General features: G+C 41.5%; 1 protein-coding gene across 3 annotated transcripts in view; it reads left to right on the plus strand.

The window, feature by feature from the left end:
- The window catches only part of brinp2 (bone morphogenetic protein/retinoic acid inducible neural-specific 2), a 226834-nt gene that overhangs the window by 18997 nt on the left and 185078 nt on the right, over positions 1–22759 (plus strand). Inside the window, exon 2 of one of the 3 annotated variants that reach the window (XM_070973809.1) lies at positions 15473–15652. The exons of 1 other annotated variant lie outside the window; for it this stretch is intronic. The gene's annotated coding sequence lies outside the window, so the exon portion shown is untranslated. The remainder of the gene's footprint in view (positions 1–15472; positions 15653–22759) is intronic. One more of the 3 variants, XM_070973810.1, reaches the window with a different exon arrangement.

The raw sequence follows: 22759 nt of genomic DNA on the forward strand, positions 1-22759 counted from the left end.
GAGTCTCTTTTCCACTGGTTTCTGTTAGTCACTGCAGTCTCTCAAGTAACATGTCTTTTACTGACCTTTATGAAAATATGAAATCAAGTTTTTAGGGTGTACTCACTCCACTGCAACAGACTGAAACCTTCCCGTTTTTAACAATGGTAGGAGGGAAGCTGCGCACGTGCAGCATGGGAGGAACTTATTTCTTTGTAACTTGGATTTGTAGACATCCATAGCGCTCACCAAAGCTGTCTGCTAAAGTGAATTTTCCAAGTGAACACTGAAATTCATTGCCATCCAGTAACGTTGCTACAGTGTTTGCTCTGTCCTGTTATTACAGACATATACTCCATACATTTTGCGATATGATCAAATTTTGATTTATTGTTTATTCATGCATCTGAATAGTCCCATGACCCATCCCACTGTCCATGCGTCATGTAAATGACAACATACACAAATGAAATCACTCATAATTTATTGAGTCCCCCAGCTTTGCATCATTAATGTCTGTCTTGTCTTATTAAAGTGTGAAAAATAATGATAAACCCCTGCTGTGCAGGCATTTGCAGCTCACAATGGTGTAGGATATTTACTGCAGTGAAACCACACCACCCATAATATTAACACTGCATCACGTGTCTGCACTGAAACTAATGCAGCGAAAGATTTTGTTTGCCTATCCTCTGCATGCTGGTTTTATGCAGCACGCTGACTGAGCTCACAGCGTAAAGAGGGACAGCAGAGAAATGGGGAAAAATTGAGATTAATGGCTTATGCTTAATTAAAATCTCTGGGAACTAACTGCGGGAAAATTGAAATGTTCCTTATAGATTAAATTTCCCACTACTGCCTGGTTTCATAGTCCAGCCAAGCAGAGCGTGACCATCTCGTGATCTTTTCTATGTATTATGGAGTTTCCTACATGTAATTGGAAAGTGGGAGCCGTCCAAAAGTTGTCAGCTGCTAATGCACATTCTCTCCATGACTCGGCGAGACCCTGAATCATCCAGTTCTAATGCGGCGTTTCATTTCATATTGGCCTTATTTCTTATAGGCCTTCGCTCATTCCAAAAAAAATAAACTCAGAAATTATGAGAACAATAGTCTGTTTAACACCAAAACTTGCGAATTGCGGCCATTCTTACCTTCAAACTCAACAGTAGATTAGTAACACAAGACATTTTTAGAGGTGATCAATTCTCATTTTTCTCCTATCAAATTGAATCTACATCGAAAGAAAGAAATCTATTAATGGAGCCCAATTCCAGATAAAATTTAGATTTGCAGCCCCTTTGTAAATCCACTTATGACAATCCATATTAGAGGTGGAACATCGTCATAAGTCTATCTATGAAAGTCATGGAAAAAGCAGGACTGCACAGGTTGGCTGGTTAAGTGTCAATGTAAGAATAGGTGGGTTTTAAGTGAAATAAATACAGCATGTAGCCCTTTAACTTTAACAAATTCTCACTTCATTGATGAGTGAGGATTAGGAAGACTTGTTGCTACTATGAGGGATTTTATATTGTTTTCCACTGCTTCACAACACTTAAAAAAGTGTTTTACAGCACAAAATAGAAAAGAGATGTAGATGTACAGGCGCTCGTTCATAGGTGAAATTACAAATCAGGAAAACCACTGGATTGATTGCATAAAACCCAAAGAGGGTCCAGAAAATTTTGGACCAAACCTGATCCAAAGAGACTTGAGTATAATTAGACCCATTTAAAAGTGTTGTTAATTTGACAGACTCAAATAGAGATGACGCCAACACCGGCAGCAGCATGATGAGCCATCAACACGAAGGTCAGGAAGAGTTGCCATTTTTCCTGCACTTCACAGTCCATACTCTCCCTCACATCTCAACAAACATTTTTTCCTATGATGATTATGGGTTATGTGGTCAGAGCTGAAATAGAGTCCACTCACATCCAGTGTGAGCCATATTGACACACAGAGCCGAGAATCTGGGCAGTGGAACGGGACCCCACTCAGACCGAATTAGTGTTAATATTAATTGGAGCCTGTCTGACTTGGGTCGTGCTGAGGAGGCAGTTTCTTGAAAAGGCAGCTGGTGGAAGGAGATGTAAGAGGTAGAGCAAAGGGTTTACAGAAAAAGAAATGAGTGGCTTCAAGTGACCTCAACTATGGGTCAGTTGCTTGTCATATAGCGTTTCCTGGTAATGACACCTATTACAGTCCACCTGACAATGATGCACTGAGCCATTAACATACAATACATGACGACATTACACTTGCAATCCTACACTGTGAATTTCTGAGAAACACTGACCAGAAAGAAAATACTGTGAAACCGAGCACAGCTGGTCTTGCCATCAGAGGAGGTAATAAGAATTGGAACATAAAACATACCACATCCCAACATATCATAGACCCCTGTGGTTTCATGTCCCCTCATTTTCCCCCTGTACTTCAAGATGGATGTTTATCATTATTTGTACTCCCTTGGTGTCTGGCTGAGGTCCAGTGACCTTTTTTAGGGCCATCGCCATCAGGGATTACCTATCGATCAAACGCCTCAACACAGGGAACATGTGTAGAGGTGTGTGTAGTGAGTGTGTGCCCTCTGCAGACATTAAGACTATTACCAACAAAGTGAGGGTGTGTGCATGCGTGTGGTGAAGGTGTGTGCATCTCCTTGACTGAAGTAATGAGCATATCAAATGTGTGTGTGAGTCTCCTTGACCAGGGTGATGGGTGTATCAACTCACAGAGGGTATTAAACTTGATGAGGTGATTTGAATGGGCAATATGACCAATGGACTGAACAATGGGACCCCGAGGACACAAATACACACACCCACACACTCTCACACACACCCACACAAACAGGTAGGTTTTTAATGAGGACACTGAGCTTTGATTGATGGGAAATGTATTCCCCTCCTCTGATTCATGTACTGCGTCAGGCCGTTACTCTTTTCTCTATATTGAGCTGTAATTTTATCTCTCTGGGGTCAATCATAGGTCGCTCTCCAGCAGGATCGTTTGGAGAACTCAATATGGTGAATGATGAATGATGAGCTCAGCGTGCTGTTTGTCAAGGAGTTAAGCAGCAGTGCTGGAAGTGCAGAGGAGACTGCTACAATGGCCCCCATCCATACACAAATCTTCTCTCCACCGCCCTGTGATGAAATATGGACTTATATATTTGCCATAACAATTCACAATATGGTGGCATCAGTGTCATGTAGAGATCTTGTTTGGCGGGGCATGTGTTCAGCAGCTCACAGCACTTTCCTCGACCTGTGTGTCTCCCTATTGCTTATTGATTAAAAAAAACACAATAGTGACTCCACCTCCAGCTCATGAACATTTTAAACACACTGTGGAGTGGTGCATTCAGGGTTTGAGGCAGCAACAGAGTGCGTGGATTAAATGGATCGGTTGCACAAAAAAATGGGCCACTAAAAGACAAAAGGAAGGAATCGCATAGATTGAAAGATCTGATTGAGGAGTGATCCAAAAGAAGTGGAGTGCACAAGCAGGACAGCGGTGGCCATAGTTTCTGCACCACATAATTATCAAATACAAAAAGTATGTAAAGTATATATTCATAATGATCTGATACACCCTGATTCAAAGCAGTTTAGTGATGTTTTAGTTTAAGTCCACTTGAAGCAAGAGGTTTATGGCAGTCTGGTGGTCCATCCTTACAATAGGTTTTGACTCATAGTTGAGCACCAGAATTCACCCTGTGGTGGCACGGCAGCTACACGAGACAAATGTATTGTGTGTGATGAAGCTCCATCGTTCTTTAGTTATGTTACCCACGGTAACAGTGTTTACATTTACCTTGTGATATACAGTAGAGTGAAAGTGGCCTGCCTATGTTCTTATATAATTAGAGTTATTTCCTGGTAACTTCTTTTTTGGCTTGTCTCATTACTGAATGGGAACATAAATGCTGTGCAGTCGGCGTGTTTATGTTCTTTCATGAATGTGATAGAGAGCTGTGATTGCAGTGAGCAGATTTGCAGAGTAATTGGCTTTGCTAGATGTGCGTTACTGAAATGGAGAAGATAACTGAGGCTTTCTCTGCCAGAATTGAAAACTTGCAGGAGAAACAAAAGCAGCCCAAGCTCACCAATCACACTTCTTATAGTCTTTAAGGAACCAGTGTTTGGGATTTAGTAGGCATTTAGTGGTGGGGTTGCAGATTGCAGGTGTGTAGAAGTTATTTATGGAATAACTTCCTGGCATGTTGTTACTTTTCTGAGGATCTGCGCAAAGCAGACTGTTCAGTTCAGTCTGACATTTCCTTCTGTGAAGACTTACTCTTTCAGAGGGTGGATGCTTCAAGTCAGCATACGAGTGGAGGAAGAAGCTAGCTAGCAGGACAAGCACATCCTGTTTTGACAAATTTCACGCTAAATATGTGTCCCATCTGTGATTGTGTATGAATGTCTCTGACGCTTATCTTTGCTTTCCAATATGTATCCGTTAACATACATACAGGCACACAATATGTACCTAAAAAGCAGCGGATTTCCAGAATAACTACATTGAAAAGGTAAATATTGCCTATTTCTTCATGTTATGCACAAAGGGTGTTGATGTGGATTTGACTCACTGTTTTGCATATTCTACAATACAGAGGACAAAAAGGGTTTCCTGGCTCTTGTATTGTTATAGTTGTATAACAGTTGTTGAAACCCATTTAAAAATTGGTTAATTTAAAGTAATACATGCATACTTCAAAAGTGTTACACAGCACATTAGAGACGATTTATGGCAGCCCTAAAAGAAAACTAGAGAATTTCTGATATAGAACAGGATGACTTTACGAACACTGAGGCGTTATCCAGTCACATACAGTAGCAGTGCATAAGCTACAGTAGAAATCAGAATATGACTTATGAATCTTTTGTAAGGAACTAATATTGTAATAGGCGAGCTGCTCAGCTGTTGGATTCTGTCTCTCTCAGTTTACTCTTCATCCATGTGGTCACAGTGTAATTGATTTTTGCATTGCTTGAATCTGGCAGCACATGAAGCCAATTTCATACATCCCACTGTTGTTCTTGCTGAAGGCTCGCCGTGCTAAACTGACTTCAAACGTGGTCCATTTAAGAAAAGGATTTGCTTGAAAATAGTAATATTTAAAAGTAGCTGAGGTTGTAACAGAATCAGAATCAGGTTTATTGCCAAGTAGGTTTTCACATACAAGGACGTTGCCTTGGGGTATGCATAGGAAATAGAATGTTGACAGTAACAGGAAAAGATACTGTGCAGGGATATGCAAAATATTACAATATTAAGTTTAAAGACTATTTGCATTTTGTCCAAGAGTCCAAGAGATGTGTGCATTGGTTGAGGTGTGACTTGATGTTTATAACGTAAAAGGTGTAAGAGTCAGTGTTGGTGAGGGTCCTGGGTCTGGTTGATGAGGCCAGCTGCAGTCAGGAAGAAGCTCTGCTCTTAGTGTGAAGATGCAGCCTTCTGCCAGAGGGGAATGTCACACAAAGTTTGTGTCTGTGGTCAGAGGGGTCGCCCACAGTCTTACCTGCTTGCCTCAGGGTCCTGGAGATGTACAGGTCCTGAGCAGGTGGCAGATTGCAGCCAGTCACCATCAGCAGAGTGAATAATTCGCTGCAGTCTGCCCTTGTCCTTGGCAGAGGCAGCACTGTACCACATGCTGAAGGAGGACCTGAGGATGGACTCAGTGATGGTGGAGTAGAAATGCAACATCAATGACTTTGGAGGTTTCAACTTCTTCATCTGATACAGGATGTACATCCTCTGTTGTGCTTTCTTAGTGATGGAGCTGATGATCAGCTGCCAGGTGATGATGGTACCAGGAAGTCGAAGGACTCACAGTGTTGAGAGGGGAGTGGTGGTGATGGGTGGGTGATGGAAGCAGGTGGAGCTGGGTTCTTCTTGAAATCCACAGGCAACTCCACTGTCTTTAGAGCGTTGTGATCATTAGTGGAACAAATCAGTGCCGGGCCGGGGGCGGGGCACATGACCGGGCCCTTTAAACCCAATAAAGCTCATGACAACATCGCTTTACAACATACACATGCCCGCAACAGCAGCATACAACATTTTTGACACAAGGCTCAAAGCCTTCAGTAAGGCCGGGGCCACATAGCACGCCTGCGCAGAGCGTGAGCGTGGCGTTACGGCATGGTTTTCATTTCGGCGTCCATACAAACAGGTTACAGTGTCCACACTGTCGACATGAGCAGCGTGAGAGTCGCGCAAATCCTGCGTGGCTGCTGCGGCGCATCAACTAGAGATTCCAAGGCTCGCCGCAGTCAAATCAGTATCATGTGAGTATTTCACAGCGATTACAATGTCTGTATCTGCATATGTGACACACATGACGAGAAAATACACAATATGAGAGGGACAGAAGTTCTCCATCATCTCTACTCCTTTCCCTCTCTCCCACTCTCTCCTCCTGTAATGCAAACTCCATGTAAACAGATGGAGCCGGCAGTTGCTGCACCGCTGCAGACACGCAGATGAGACGCAGGATATGTGAACAGGAACACGCGCGAGAGACGCAGCAGCTCAGCAACGCCATGCTCAAGCTCTAGGCGTGCCGTGTGGTCCCGACTTCACTCCACTTTTATGCTTATATTAACTGCCACTCATGTTTAGCTTAGTCTGTAAAAATGCTCCGCCTAGCTTGCACTCTGTTGACAAATGACTGATGATGACGTGGTAGACGGTTGATGACAATTTTACCCAAAATACACTTGCAGACAATATTGGCGATCCACTTGTAAATTTGTACGTAATGAAGTTAAATGTGAGAGTGAAAATAAAGCCAGTCATGCAGCACGTCATTTTATTCATATTTTACACCTAACTACATCACTAAAGTCAGTCTTGTAAAGTTTTTACCAACCATGACTCATCCTGACTGGGTCAACATATATAAGCCCACACATACTGCACATTAAAAAATATTGTAGGGAAAGGGCCCGGTGCCCCCTGCTTGGAACAGAGATCTCTCTCTTCCGCCCCGCACTGGGCCCTGGGCCGGGGGCGTATTGCTCTCCCAGCCCCCCCAGAAGCTCCGCCCCTGGTTGTGATCCAGGTTTTTATGACTGGACCAGGCCAGTCTCCCACCTGCAGGTGGACTCATCCTGCACTGGACAAAAAATGAACAGTTCTTTACCTTAGCCTGTAATGATCTGATATGCTGTTCTCCGTCCTCATTTTTGTGCTTGCATCATTTCTGTTTTCCTGAGCAAGAACAAAATTCACTCATTTAAACATTTAATCATTAATACTTCCTGACAACTTACATGTCTTTTTCAGGTTTGGATCGGCCAGCATTTGTTACCACTGACCTGAATTCCATCATTTCGCTTGTGTGTTTTGTTTTGCTTGTCAGCACTGTTTTGCTGTCACCTGCAGAAGATTAATGAACTGCAGTGGGCTGTTGCTTCAAATTCCAGCTTCAAACGGCAGCACAACAACGTGTCTGTATCCAGTAGATGCCTTTCCTCTCTGAAAGCTTTGATCTGATGAATGAGGAACACACAATGACTGCTATCATCCTTGCGTGTAGCCACCTACTCCTGCAAACCTGCCACTTCCCTAATGTAACAAAATTGGACAAAATGCCTGCTTCATTGTCAGATAAATTGTGAGAGATGCACCACGGGTTCATTCAAGAAATCAGAAGTGTGTATGAGATGGAAAGACATAAAATGACCCGGTGAAAGTATGTTCAGGATCAGGATAACACACTGAATAAGGGTGATAAAGGGTTGAATAAAATTATTTTGATGAAAGCAAAGAGAGAGAAAAGTTACACAGTTTCAAACGGTGGACTTTTTAAATTTGTTCCATGTCAGATGGGTGAATTGCATCTTTTTGATTTTCTGCAAAGTTCAAAAATGTACCCAGAATTTCATATTCTTAAAAACAGGAAAATGAAAACAGAAAAGGGGGGCTTTAAAGGCTAGATTGCACCATTTCCCAATAGTCTTATTCCCTGAGGCAGAGTGAAATGTAGCATACTGCAGAATGAGGCTTTGAAACACCTGCTGCATGATGGAAACGTTACATTATGATCTTTGCAGCAGCACCGTTCAGGTGAAATATGGCATGATGCAGCTATGTGGCAACATCAACACACTCTCTAGCCATACATGTCAGAATAAATATCAGAAAGTGTACTAAAAGAATACACCACAAGCCCGGCAAGCATAAGATATGGTCAGCGCTGTCACTGAGGAGACACTATGTTTCACCCGGAAAATGTGTCATCGCTCAAAATTGTATATATTACAGGTTCCACAACATGGTGCCTGTAGTGATGAATAGCCCACTGAGCACATCCTCCAGTGTAAAGGCCTTGACATGAAATAAGATTTGTGTTGTGTGTGCTAGAACTGCTAAATATTCATCAACCGCCTACATCATCTAAATAGGCTACACACATAATCGTGGTGAAAGGAATGGGTGTGTTATCACGCCCAGTGTGTGTGTACTCAGTTCTAAACTGTAGTAAAGCAAAATACAATATCTTTGTGAGTCAAAACATGTTGGACTCCAAGTTTGGTGTTCATACTCATTGAGGAAAAAACAGCAACAATTGAACAGAATGGGAAACAAAAATATGTGTACCTGAAAGAGAGCAAGCAGTGTGCTCTGTATGGCCTGTGAGTTTCATAGCTTGAGGCCAATTTTGTGTCTAAAGTCCTTAATTCTGGTGAGACGCATCTCTCAGGCTGTCAGGAGGAAAATGTTTAAATTCTTTCCTGAAGGCAGATTTAATACAAATCTGCATCTTCAGGTGGAGTGTACAGTATACAATATTAATGATGTATGCAGTTTAATATTGACAGTAATTCAGTGCATTTGATTGCAATTGTTAATACAATCTTCATTTCTCGTGGTTAAAACGAGTTAGAATTAGTGAGAATTGTGTTAAATGTTGTAAAGCCTCAATAGTCTGCATTATTTTTACTATTTCAAATAGTTTTTTGTGTAATTAGGCGTTTTCAAAATGAAATATATGTATAATTTATTTTTTTAAAGGAAGGAACAGTCAGCGTGAAGTTGCTTGTAGCATGTTTAATGCTGTCAGCGTTCTATGCCAACGAGCCGAGGTTAGCAGTTCACACAGCTGCAGAATTCTGTATGTTTGAAGGCATTTCTTGGCCTACATTGAGTTTCTCAGACAGCACTTACTTGCAGGCTCTGAGCTTTAACATCAGAGCAATAAAAATCCTCGGACAGCGCTCTCTCTCCATCAGAGGCACTAGAGACCTGTCCAACAATGCATCACAGCACTGAGATTAAAAAAGTGAACTCTCCCACCTGGGTAAACGAAGAAAAATATCCAAGGTTTTGTGCTGACAAATTCAAATGTCAGGCAAGCATCCCAAGCTTATTAGTGAGTGCTAGACTTCAGATAAACACAAGTTACACAGTGCAACACAGTGAATATTTGTAGAAAAGCATGCGCCTCTCTTGTCTCTAATTAAACTGCTGTGTAGTAGAATGAATGAACTTAAGTCTCTTCACATTGCGCTGTTATATTAAAGTTTGGAGTCTGAACAAGTACTAACAACTTGTTAGCGTGTTGCACAAATGGCTTTTATTTAACCTTATTCTACTGGAGCAGAAACATTGTCAGTTGATGGTACAATATGAGTCTTAAATTTACAGCGTGACTTATTCTCCAGTTTCTGACAAGTTAGCTATCTTAGCAATCTAGTTAGCCCAGAGAGCTACTGCGAGTGGCATTTTCCTGGCTGGCTGCTGAGTTATCTGTCATGTTCATCTATCTCTCTCTCTATCTATCTGTCTTAAATTGCCCTTAGTGTTGACTTAATTAACCTGAATTTTGGAAACATTCTTGTAATTCTTGTAAAAAGTCAGTAATTTGATAACCCTAATTATATTATAATAAGTTAAGGGAACTGTTTTCATGCCATTTTGTGATTGGTCTTTGGCCCTGCGCCATCTCTTTCTCCTCCCACCCAGACAGGAGCAGATTCCATATTTCCTCTCTCTTTCTTCTCTCTCCCCATCGCTCCTTCTTCCATTCACCTTTGCACTTCTTAGCCCTCTTACCTTTCTCCCTCCCGCTCTCTCTGTCTCTCCTCATAAGACGTGTCATGCAGACGTGGCTCTGTTTTGACGGCTTTGCATTCTGTCAGCCACACGTCAACTTCAGCTTTCCCTTCCGTCTATCACTGCCTGCTGCCGCACCTATGCATTAAATATCAAGCCTTGTGGAAGAGAAGCGTCTCAGAATACGATCGTGGGGTTTGAGTTCACTTGGCAGTTCTGAAGGGAATCTCTCCCCGCCTGATGATTAAGTCCAGCTCTCAGTCTATGTAAGCCGGAACAGTTGGTGAAGCAGGGAGAAGCAGTTATGGAGGAGCTTTTAATATTTCCCTGATGTAAAAGCACCATGGGAGTGTTTGAATATTGTATTAAAGCACACTGACTTTGGCACACACACACAGACACACACTTGCGCTCACACACGCAGGCATATTCATCTTTCAGTACTAGCATGCAGGCACACACACAAACAAATGCTCTCTTACGCAGCAACATGCACGAGCCGGAACACATTTACACACTCACATGCACGCACACACAAAAGGTAATGAGATTAGCATTCTGATGTTCTTGGAAAATTGGAGGGTTGAAGAGAGTAGAGGAAAAAAATGACAAAAAAGCAGAATCTCCCATTGGAATTGAGCTGATGCAGCAGTGATGACACACTTTTCATACAGAAGGGGAGTGCTGAACATCTTCATACTCAAACTTCTAATTAACTGCAATTTTTTCTGCACTGAACAAAAAAGGTGAAAAGGTGGGGCTTCGTTTTTTTGACACGTCCTTGTCACGCACTTCCACGCTCCAGTGGCGCTGACGGAGAGGCAGCTGGAACTGAGGTGGGCTTGATAATTGAGCTATCAAGATGTTCTTTGTTGTGTGTATATACGGGCTTCTGCAACAGGCAGCTTAGCTGTTGACACCTCTGTAAATCTCCCTCTCTCGTGCTCTCACCCATAAATGTTCCATGATTATCCCACAGATTCATTGCATCTCCAAAAAAGTCAGCTTCTCCGCCATTCACGGTCTTGGTGCCATTTTTGACAGTCTTTTAATACATATTCAGTAGTTTGGCTTGGTCGCAGGGTCAGGACATGATACGTCGGGGACAATGTCAACTGCCAAGTAGAGTGAGGGTGAAAAAAATGAGAATGCAAGCATTTACATTACAGGGACTGAGCAGTATCGTGGCAGATGTGGAGAAACTGCATTTTCACGTTCCATGAACAGTTGTTCTCTTTGCTCCAACAGATGTAGAAACAGCATTAATCCTAGTTTCACTACTTTGATTCAATACAGAGTTATTGCTGCATAATATCTCCATGGCTTAAAAAAAAACAAACAAACAAAACAAAACTCAAATTTTCCTAATTTGTGACAATCAGGATGTGCCTGCAAGTTGATGGAGAAACATAAGTTTGCTGTGACAGTTTGAGGATGGAGCTGCTGCAGCACTAATGGAGGATGGATGCTGAATTGATGCGTGATGGCTGACAGCTCACTGGGTACCACCACACATTAATATTCCCATCCAAAGATGTTCTTCATCATTGTGACAGAAGCCATTCAGTGCTAATTAAAAAATGAGTTGTGATGTATGTGGCTATGCGATATTGTTAAGGCATCATAAATAACTGATGAAAATTGATGGCTTCATCATTTTAGTAATGCTGCAGAAAGCATAGAGGCAGAGAGCTGGATGTAGGTTCTCAGTGAGAGACGGGCCTTCATGTTGGCCAAATGTTCTTTGTTTTTCCTTTCTTTTTTCTAGTATTGACTTCCATAGATGCTTATAGATACAGTCGGATTTCAATACTCCCCACAGCCTGCATCTGTTTGTATGGAGCCATGATGAATTTTGGCAACATTCATGTGTTTATCCAGTTCTCATGATGGGGATTACTGTAAGTAAAGATCAAAATGTCGTTTTTGTGGATCACCCTGGTGGCCTACGACACAGACTGTGAACTGCCCTCCCATCATCTCCTGTCCTCTCTCTACTCTCCAATAACAGCATAACTCCCCAAAAACTCATTTGAAAATGAAAGCCTGTTAATTTGTGGTTTTCTAGGGAAATAATGAAGCTGCCATGTATCATAGGGGTCAATGGGGTCCAACAGCAACTCCTTGCCTGACGGCAGGTTAATCTGGCCATGTCACCATTACGTAGTTTGTCCTCAGAAAGCGCTGGCAAGATTATTTTTTCACTCTCGTATTCTGTGTTCTGCTCATTCCATATTTTGACCACAATTCTGTCGAAGCTAATGTGGAAAAATGTTGTGCTTAACACTCAATATTGCTCTAATTTGGAGTGTTTCAAAGGTTGTTGAGCACGGCGCTGGCTCACGGTGGGAGGTCTGTAGGTCTCAGACCTCCCACCGTGAGCCATCAGCAGTGAGTTGGAGCTCCTGAAATAAACTGACGGTAAAATATGAAACAGACAACTCAAGATACAGCTTTGGTGAAGTAATAATACAGGAGGAAGGTGATTCAGAGTGTCCGTGTTACCGTTTTCAGAGCACCAAAACAGAAATGTGTCTCTGCTCTATAAATGATCCAAGGATCCAAGACAGAGAGACTGCTTTCCTCACAGCTGTGGAGTGTGGATGAGTAGGTGAATACACAGGTTGGGACAGACGAATATATCGGCTATCGGTGATTGGCTGAGGCCATTGCCGCTTGGTTTTATTTGGGTGACTTTTTGGGATTTTATTTTCCAAGTAACACATATTTAATTGCTGTATGATTCAGTGAATTCCTAGCTGTTCCCAGGTCACATCAAAATAAATACTACAAGGAAAAACAAAACAAAACAAAACAAAACAGAAAAAGCACATCAGAACCTGATTTCTATTATCTTTCTACCAGGGCGTCGTGTTCGCTTGTGAGCCTGTCTGGTGAGATGGATCAAGAGCACGTCAGGCGGTTCAAGGAGATCAAATATTTGACACTTTAGTCAAACATTTTATTCAGGTCTGTCACAGATATGTCGCTCTGAAGAGATTTGGCATTCCTTGTCCTTGTCATCACAGTCAGACTGCTGTGACTGGGCCTGCACTCACATTATGGGTGAAGAAGACTGTGGTGCTATAGCTATAATATAGTCAACCACTGAATTGTGCTTTCTGTATCATTTAGCAGCCTCCCTTTCGAAAACAAGCTCATTATAATTCCTGCTTATCTACGATGATCTTGTAATTGGAATCTAAAATGTTCTCACCTAGTATGAAATTGCATTAGGGCCTAAGTGGATTTTATTATCATGACATGCATGACAGGGGTATTAAAATGTAATAGAAAAATCAGCTTACTGCTATGACTGTGCTTTAAGCAATTAATTTGGGCATTGTTTTCATTGTCATCAGTCCCCATTCTCATATACATTATCTTATGCATAGTATAAATCCTGTTCAGTTGGTTTGTTATCTTCACTCCATTGGGTATGGCAACTGTAGAAGGATGGGATAGGTTTGGTTTGGCTTTTGATGATTCAAAATGAAAGTATTTATCAGTAGCTGAAGCTGCCTTCAGTAGAAAAATGACAGCATTGGTTGTTTCTTTCAAATGCTGGAAGCAACCTGTGTCCACATTTACCTAAAAAGGTACTCCTGTGGTGATTGGGATGATAACAGTCATCTCTCAGAGCAAAGATAAAGACACAATGTGACATTGTCATAGCGCCACATATCCTTTCAGGGAGGAGGTCAGATTGGCTGAACAAAAAAAAATCAGACTTTGATATTGGAAACCTCTGTTCACATCCAGTTTTAGACCAGCAGTCAATGTTTGATTTTAAACATGACTGTTATCTTAAAGCCGCAGTAATCCATATTTTTGGATTAAGAATGACTCAGTGTTTCCTCTACATTCATTTAGGAGTGGCGGGCCATCATTCCTAAATCCTAGCTGCCGCGCCTTCACGTTTCTTTTTCTTTTTTTTTTTATTGTCGCAAATACACCACCGCCGCATGTCTCCACCTTCACAGCAGAGTCCAACATTAATTACTCGCGAGAGCGCGGCCTTGAAAGTGACATCACGTCAAGCACCCAGGCACCAGGTCAGAGAGTCAGAGGAGTGTCGGCTTGGAAAATAGGGCACCGACTTACCGGAGAAAAGTTAGACTTACTAGCTTAAGATAACTCATAATAGATTTTACAAGTTAAATAGACATTTGCAAAATACTGATGGCCAGCTAACATTACGTAACATATCATATCGGTAGCTTAAGTTAATTGGGCCCGGTGCTAACTCAGAGTCGCTAACGTGAGTAAACTAATTGATAGCATTAAGCTAATGTCTTCACGCCATGATGTAACTGCTGACTGCATTTTCAGACGAGCTTGTTCAAATATTTCTCTAAGAAGAGAAAGACAGCTGATGAAGATGACGCTAGGCAGTAGCGATGTGTTGGTCGGGAATGAAGCGGGTCTCAGAGCCGGCTCTTTGAAGTGAACGATTGGAGCCGGCTCCTCCCTGTGACCTGGAGTGGGAGCCGCTTTATTTATTTTTTTTTCTCGACTTTTTTTCCGTTCAAGCCGGACGTGATTGGTCAACTGCATGATCTGTGGTGGCTTCAGTGTGTACCACTGAGCAGGAGGGGGAGGAGTGGGGGTTACAGACACAGCGCACACACACACACACACACACACACACACACACACACACACACACACACACATTCAGCCTTTTTAAAGGCAATTTTCAACTGGCCATTCAATAAATAGGTTGTAAAAGTTAAATCTGCAGTCAAGTGTCATTTGTTTATGCTGCCACGGAGAGCCTGCCCCCGCTGCTGAAAAAAATCCTAGAGGTGGACACTGTGGAATGACAACCCCGTGTTTTATCCGTTTTGGAAAATAATGTCATGACAACACAGAATATGGAAAATTTCAGAAACAGAATTTTTGCTGCCAATAACAATCAACCTATTTTGATTTTGGGGGCCTTGTTACAGTACCTGTATTACAGCAGCAAGCAGTCATAAAGACACTGGGAGAAGGTTTAGGATGTCCACGGTGTGCGGTTTTGCCTGCCAGTACTGTATATTATACGACTGTAATAATGCCACACACACCCCTCCAGTGGACATGCCTAGTGTCTCACACGTCTCCTCCACACCTTCATTATCTCCTCTTGTCTTCTTCCTTCCTCTCCTTCACCCGTCTTGCACTCCCTCCTCTGTCACATTCCCCCTCTCCTCCCTTTTCTCTCATTGTGTGGCCTAATCTATCATCTTTCTGCTCCCAGCTTCTCCTCTTTTTAGCTCCCTCCCTCCCTGTCCACTTTTCAATGAGGCTTTGCCGTGGCCCCTGGGCCCTTCATTACCTTGTCGTTATGCATTGGCCACTCCCTTTGACCTGACGCCACTCTGGGATTAATGTTATCTCTATCTCTGTCACTTGCTTATCTATTTTCTAGACTCTTGAAATAAAGCTCAGCCAGACGTGTGATGTACTTCAGATTACCGGAGGCGGGAGGCAGGTATGGAAATCCTCCACCGATTAGATGCCCTTCTTCAGTCTGAGGGAGATGTGCACTGACTGCTGGCAAGCATCTTAGAGATACACTGATACACTCTAAATCCCAAGACCTGGGAAGGTGAGGGAAAGTTTTTGCCTCTTTGTTTTCTTTGGCTTTTTCCAGCAGTGCCTAAAAAATGTTGAAGAGTTTTAAAGAACATTTAATTCTTGTGTTGTTTTGTGTGTGGACTGCCGTCTCTTCAATTTTTTCGAACACTATAACAAACCATGATTTTAATCATCACGGCACTCAGACAATAACAAACATAAATGCTGTTTTATCAGCCAACAAAACAATATCACATACTGATAAATGATTTTTTTTATTATTATTATTTGATCAAACACAATCCAATCATTACTGTTCCCAGTTAATAGGGCCATTATACAAGTAAACCAAATTACCATGAGCAAAAGCCAGATAATAAATATACCTTCTGGAAGCTTGTAGAATTTAGAGTCAAACAAAACTGCATCGAGAACATGCGTCACATTGAAAAATGCACTTATGCAGATGGGTGGGGTGACAAATTGCATGAAAAGCCATTAGGGTATTCCAAAGACACTTCATTTAACATGTTGTCAAGACTGGACCAACAAAACATATATCTAACAACTCAGTGGAAAATAAAATGTGTTTGAAGGCATGAAGGCCGCAAGTCAAGTGACCTACCCTTTGGCCTAATGCTGAACTTTACATCGATCACTTATTTGACTGATGATTTACAACTGTATTTGTGATCATGTTCCAGGAAAGCAGTACAGAGAAATATCTGACTTCCTGTTTTTGCACGTGGGCCATGTTCAGTTGCATATCACAGCCGTGCAGTTTATGTTTAGAATATCACAAATCTGTTGGTCAACTGGAATAAGGGCTTCACAATGGTGTTTCTTTTCAGATATTGTGAAGATTGACTCAACTTTGTTGGTAAAAATTTAATAAAATGTGTTTTCAACAACACTCTTGACAGCCAAAAGAAATTGTGTAAGACTACTGGTGACTTAAAAGATGAGTCCTTTTGAACACCCCGCAGCAAGGTGTTGAAGAATTGTGGTGCCTTTGGAGGTTAGGGCCAGGGTAATTGTTCTGGAACATGTGGAAAGCGTGGAAATATAGGCGTTAAGAGACAACAGCATGAACCATTTTAAGAAACTTTTCGTTGTCGGTCACCTTGCTGCCATGCTGTCACGACTTGTGTGCTCAGACAGAATGGGAAGCCAAGTTCTAGAAGCAGTGTGATTGTGTCCAAGTGTCAACAAGTCCATGGAAAGCATTGCAAACTAGATACTTACTAATGGTGAAAGACCAGTAAACTATCCCAGTGTTTCAACTGGCACCTGGCATCAGGCTGGAGTCAACACACCAGACAAACTGAATTGAATGTGAGCAATCTGGATGTTGGTAGAATTTATGTTTCTCTTTGATTCCTTCTGATGTCGCCTTGTTTCTGTCTCTCTCACAATAGGCCACACATTTGTTTTTAATTTGTCTTTATTCTAGCAGGTCACACACTTCCCTACATTATGAATTCATTGCATTGTTACACAAATGCTCTCACTTTTTACAGTGGAGAAGTCTGTTTTCCATTTAAAGGTCACAAAATGCCTTAATCTCTATAAACATGTCTGAATGGTGAATCTGTAGGTAAGGGACAAGATGCTGGTATTGGAGGCATTTGGTTTTCATTTGTAGTCTGTTTGTATTTCAAGTAGTATTGACCAATCATGTTTGGCAATGGTTGCATGCAGGTAAACAGTCTGTGTGAAGGGCCACGGAGGCAGAATGCATTGGCTGAAATGCACTCTTGGAACCCATTGGCTTTCTTTCTTTTTGCTTTTTTTAAAATGTGTCTGCCTTCATATGCAATTACAATTACAATTAGTCATTTGGCAAATGCTTTTATCCAAAGCAACGTACATATGAATTCACACACCGATGGCACAGCATGAATAATGGACAACTAAGCCAAGACTTCCTTTTCTGTGTGCTAGTCATTGTCTACAGTCTGATTAGCAACTTGACTTTAAAACTTGACATTTCAGCTAATCTCTATAAACAGATATCTGCATATGCACTTTTTGTTCTTGTTTTTGGCCACTTGGGATCAGATCTCATCAAGCTTAACATTACATACAGCACTGACATAAAAAGTTGATATGGCAAACGTGCTAACAGCTGCACAATTATACATTCAGCCGGCATGGGGTAAAATTAGAATTTGTTTGAAGTTGTATTTATAAATGGCAAATAAACCACCTGGCAAATATAAGTCCAATCGTATCTGGGTCTAAAGCTTTAACTTTATCAGAGCTGATTGCTGACTAGAGTTGGGCGGTATCCACATTTTTTTTACCGTCAAACTTTCTCCACATTTTCCCAGGGTATACGGTATTACCGTGACTAATTAAAAATCACTTTGCAGGGCAGCGTGACATCCGCGCAGTTCAGACAGTCAATGCTCACGCTCAAGGACCAGTCTTAACTTGTAGCATACCAGACTGACGGGGAGAAACTCAGTTAAAATACCAAGTATTGTCACCCAAACGAAACATAATTCATACCCCACGAAATTATGTGCGCATGTAACGAAAACACGAAAATAGCGCACGTCAAAGGTACGGCATTTGCTGATTTCACCACTTCACGCAAACCTCAAAAGCCCGGTATCATATGAAAGCAGAGAGTCTGATGATCATGAAGATGTCTGCCTCCACACTGTACGACGAAAACTCGGCGAGCTAACAGCCAAGGAGTAACAAAAAAAACTTTGCTAAATCATAAAGTATGTTTTACCTTTGCTGTTTTGTGGTCAAAAGTTATATTCCAGAAAAAACGCTGCTAATGTCTCCTCCTATGACTCTGCGTTAGTTTGAGATCAATCACGAAGGTCCTGCTTGTTTACATAAAGATGAGCGGGTTTCTAGAGTGGAGGGAGCGCTCTTCATGCAATAACCTATCTCTGGGATTACTTCCTGCTGGATCGTCATTGGTGTTACTATGGTGAATGTGGGCGGGTCGCTGAGCTATTGACCGGCGTAACCACGCAGTTAGTTTCACCTCCGTCTCATGAAGGAGCAGAGCACTCACAGAGGACTCTGCTGAGCAGCCCGAAGTGTTATTTTACTGTTTTATTTGCATTTCGTCCTTTTATGAGAGCTAAGAACAATAGGAAGCAGAAAAAAGGTTGACAAAGCGTTTTCAACAGAGGAGTTTCTCCGTAAGCTTGGACGAGATAACGGTACTCTGCCCAGATGCGCCTAAATGAGCGCCTGGACATACCTGTGTTAAAACATCTGTACGACTGCTCAAGTTCATTCTTAACATGTACTTTTGCACAGTCACCTTTTCTCGAGTAAAAATTCAACCAGATACATTGAACGGAGTGGACTTCATTTTTGTTATGACGATGCTACAATTATGTTAGACCCCATAGACCTATACGCGCAGAATTTTTTTAATCACGGTAATGATACCGTTGCTATTTTTAGATACCGCGGGATACCTTATTACCGGATTACTGCCCAACCCTATTGCTGACAACAGCTGCCTGCTGCTGCTGAAAACAAAATTGATGAGACTGAACGCTAATGGTAATATTGCAAGATGTAAAACCAAACCAATGAGCTAAAAAGCTCAGTAGACCTGCAGGGAACTGGAAAAGTGGATGACAATTATCAATAGGCTTGTCACTACAAGCAACCATTTTCACATTTCATAGTCATGTGATGTTGTTCACATTAAAATACCGAATAATGCAGCTTTAAGTTCAACACACCAGCTAGGTGATGTTTTGTCTTGTCATTCACCAGCAGCATTCAGCAGAAGTACAGCTAATATGTGACAAATGAAAGAAATGGCCTGAAAGTAAATGTGATGAAAGGCTGTACAGTGGTAGATAGAATAGTGGTGTATACTGATGTGGCCTTGTAATGAAGAATGTTCTCACTGTGTGGGCTCACGTATAAAACGAGCTGTGGGTTGTTCTGATCTGAATTACAGGGATGTGTATTATCCTTTGCTGTTACCTCAATCACAAACCACAATCACATCACAAATGTGTGATGTTTGAAACATGCCCAGACTCATTATGTATTGCTCTAAATAACTTTTTGGCAACTATACTTTAATTGAGACTGCCTTGTGTACTGTTGCCTCATATAGTTATTTCCATTATATTACATCACTTTCACTAACCTCCAGGCCTAATGATGCAGGGTAAAAAGAAATACACCAGCAGTTAAACATACTTTTTAACCCATTCACCCACATACTTACCAATTTCTAAAGCCAGTGGCTGGTTATTATGGATTAATAACGAGAGCTTTGTGACAGCGACAGTGACACACCCACACATTTCTGTCTGCTTCACGCTATTTAACAGTAGACTGGCTGAGCGCAACTGAGCCAAAGTTACAACAATCACTTTCAGTCCATGTAGCAGTCAGTGAGCCTGTTTATTGTAGACTGTCGTCAGGACTCATCATGTTAAAGGAAGCAAGGACATGGTGTGCAGCCTGTTTGTGTAAAGCACAGCTGTCATTCAGTGTAGTTTTTCGCCTGACAGATTTTTTTATGACAAAGGGAATGTTATGCTGTCGTATTGTTTTGGTGCATGCTAAAAGGTGCTGTTGTGATCGTAGATTGTGCTAAGGAGCAAAAGAAATCACATGAATTAATGGATTAATCATTGAGTTGATTGGCTGAAAATCAATCTAGAACAAATTTTTACAATCGATTCAGAATTTCACTCATCGAGCAAAGATGCCAGACATTCAGCGGCTCTTTTCAAATATGAACATTTGCTGCTTTTCTCTAATTCCTTTGGACTACACCACATAATTAAGAGATAAATCAAAACAACAATTATCAGATTAATAGATAATGAAAATAATCAGAATTAGCAGCACTCGGGCTCTATTTATGGTATTTTCCTGAGCTTTAGATACCCATACACACCATGCTGCTGTCACTTTCTGACTGGTGTTTTTTTTTCCTGGCTATATTTGCAGTATATATATGATGCTGGTGGTGTTTGTCTTTGACTGTTACATTACGATTAAAATATCATTAAATAAAGTGAGTTCAAGTAATGACATTGTGTTTGATTATGTGGTTTCTTCACATTCAAGAGATTTGGTCCTATGCACAAAATTTGTTTGGTACTTTATTTGAATAGTGGGGAGCAAAGTGGTGGAAAACAAATGAGGTAGAGCAAAGCAAGCTGTTGGTATTTTTGGGAAATTGAGTCTTAGTGTTGCACCAAAATAATGTCTGAGAACACATCTGTTCCTGCTGTCAAGCTGCTCCACTGGTCATTTTATGAGTCTATCAACAAGCTCAATACAAAATACGTTTATTGAGTAACGGGCACTGACATACTATCAGATGCTATTGCTAATGTGACTGGTTGCCTATTTACACATCCAGCAGACAGGGAGGAACATTAGGATTCATTAAAAGTCATGTTTCTGGTTGGGAATGTGAGTCCAATATTCACTCTAGTATTGTTGTTTTAGCTGCTAAATTCACCATTTTTATCATTAGGTAGTCAACTCAGTGTACTGAGTGCATAGCATACAGTGCGTTTGTATTTTCATTGAAAACATTAATGAGGTGATTGAGGCCAGTAAGAAATTAATCAGAATCAGATTTACCGGCAAGTAGGTTTTCCCATATATGGAATTTGCCTTGGTGTTGTGGTGCATTACAGCAAAAATATACAAAGTTAAAAATAATAATAATAAGAACAAGATAAATATAGAATAGAAATGCACAACACAATTTGTTTTAAAGTGAAAATTTGCATGCTGTAAAGTCAAAATAATGAGCTGAAAGATGCTACACTGCTGCATAGATTTTGAGTAATGTCTCTGGATTTGTGTCTGAGTGACGCCTCCCACATTACGCATAGTCTTTTGATGAGTTGTTAAATAATGGAACAGTGGAGCTTTAAAAAATGTAAATAAAGTTATATCATTTAGTAATATCCGACCACTACATGAAGCAAAATCATCAAGAATTAAAGTGTGTGAGCGATTACGTGTCATGAAAGCAGTCTGAACAGACAAATTATTGCATGATTCTGACAGTAAGTGTTATGTGAACGACCTCAATTAATTAAATATTGCACCCAGCAGGATGCGTGTGTGATACATCTGTGGCCAGCACATTGAGATGTGCTGTGCCTGATGTCAATATGAATGAAAAGTGCACCAAGTGGCCAAAACACTGTGTACTGGTCATTGTCTTTGCACCGTCAAAATTGTGTCTCAAGTGTCCTTGCATATAGATGAGTGATTTCAACAGCGTTGAGACAGGGATGAATGCAGAGTAATGTTTGCATTGCTCAGAGAAAATGACAGCAGAGAAGATGTATGGGCAGATATTTCACCCCTGCATTGTTTTTGAGCATTATTTTGATGCAATTGGAGTGGGTCGTGACTTGAAGTAAGTGCTTTCCTGGTACGGCATCAATACAGATGACATACAGTATCACAAAGGAAAGGCTCAAAGGTGTCATGAAAAACAGCTGTGTCCCATTTGCACTACACCGAAACGCGTCACGGGCCATCCACACGTGCCAGGCCTCTCCTGCACTCTTCCATTGTCCATCATGCAAATTTATGGCTGCGGCCGTTGCCTCTCCTAAAAGTCTGCGGCTCGATTTATGCTCTTTGTTTTATGTTGCCGATGATAGTGAGCGAAGGCAGAGACGACAAATAAGCCTGTGAAAAACAAAAGCGAGGGAGTGTGAGGGAGAGGTGACAGAAGGGTTCAGCATCTAAATTTATGGCTGACCACATCCAGCTCCCACTCAATGCAACTTGTGCGTTGTCGCGCACATTTCACGCGACAACCGTCAAAAAGAGAGCCGTGCTTCACGTGGAAATTGACTCATCCTCTTGATAGCTGAGTTATAGTCTTTCATTAGCAGGAGGAGGATATGTTTCTCCGTGGGTTTTTTTGTTTTGTTTTCCCAGTTTTCTCCTCTGGCTGGCTACATGACTCATCATCTCCCTGTCCTGCTTCACCTACAGGCACACATCTGCGGGGTCGGATTAAGCAGAACGGAAGCGCGATTAAATGGCTTTGGCAACTGTCTTCTCATACATCTTAATAGAATTCACAAGTCTCTTCCCTCTCTCTGTGTTTAGGGCAAAGTCTGGCTCCAGTCTTGGATGTTTT

This window comes from Chaetodon trifascialis, chromosome 11 (assembly GCF_039877785.1).
Source record: "Chaetodon trifascialis isolate fChaTrf1 chromosome 11, fChaTrf1.hap1, whole genome shotgun sequence".
Classification (NCBI taxonomy): Eukaryota; Metazoa; Chordata; class Actinopteri; order Chaetodontiformes; family Chaetodontidae; genus Chaetodon; species Chaetodon trifascialis.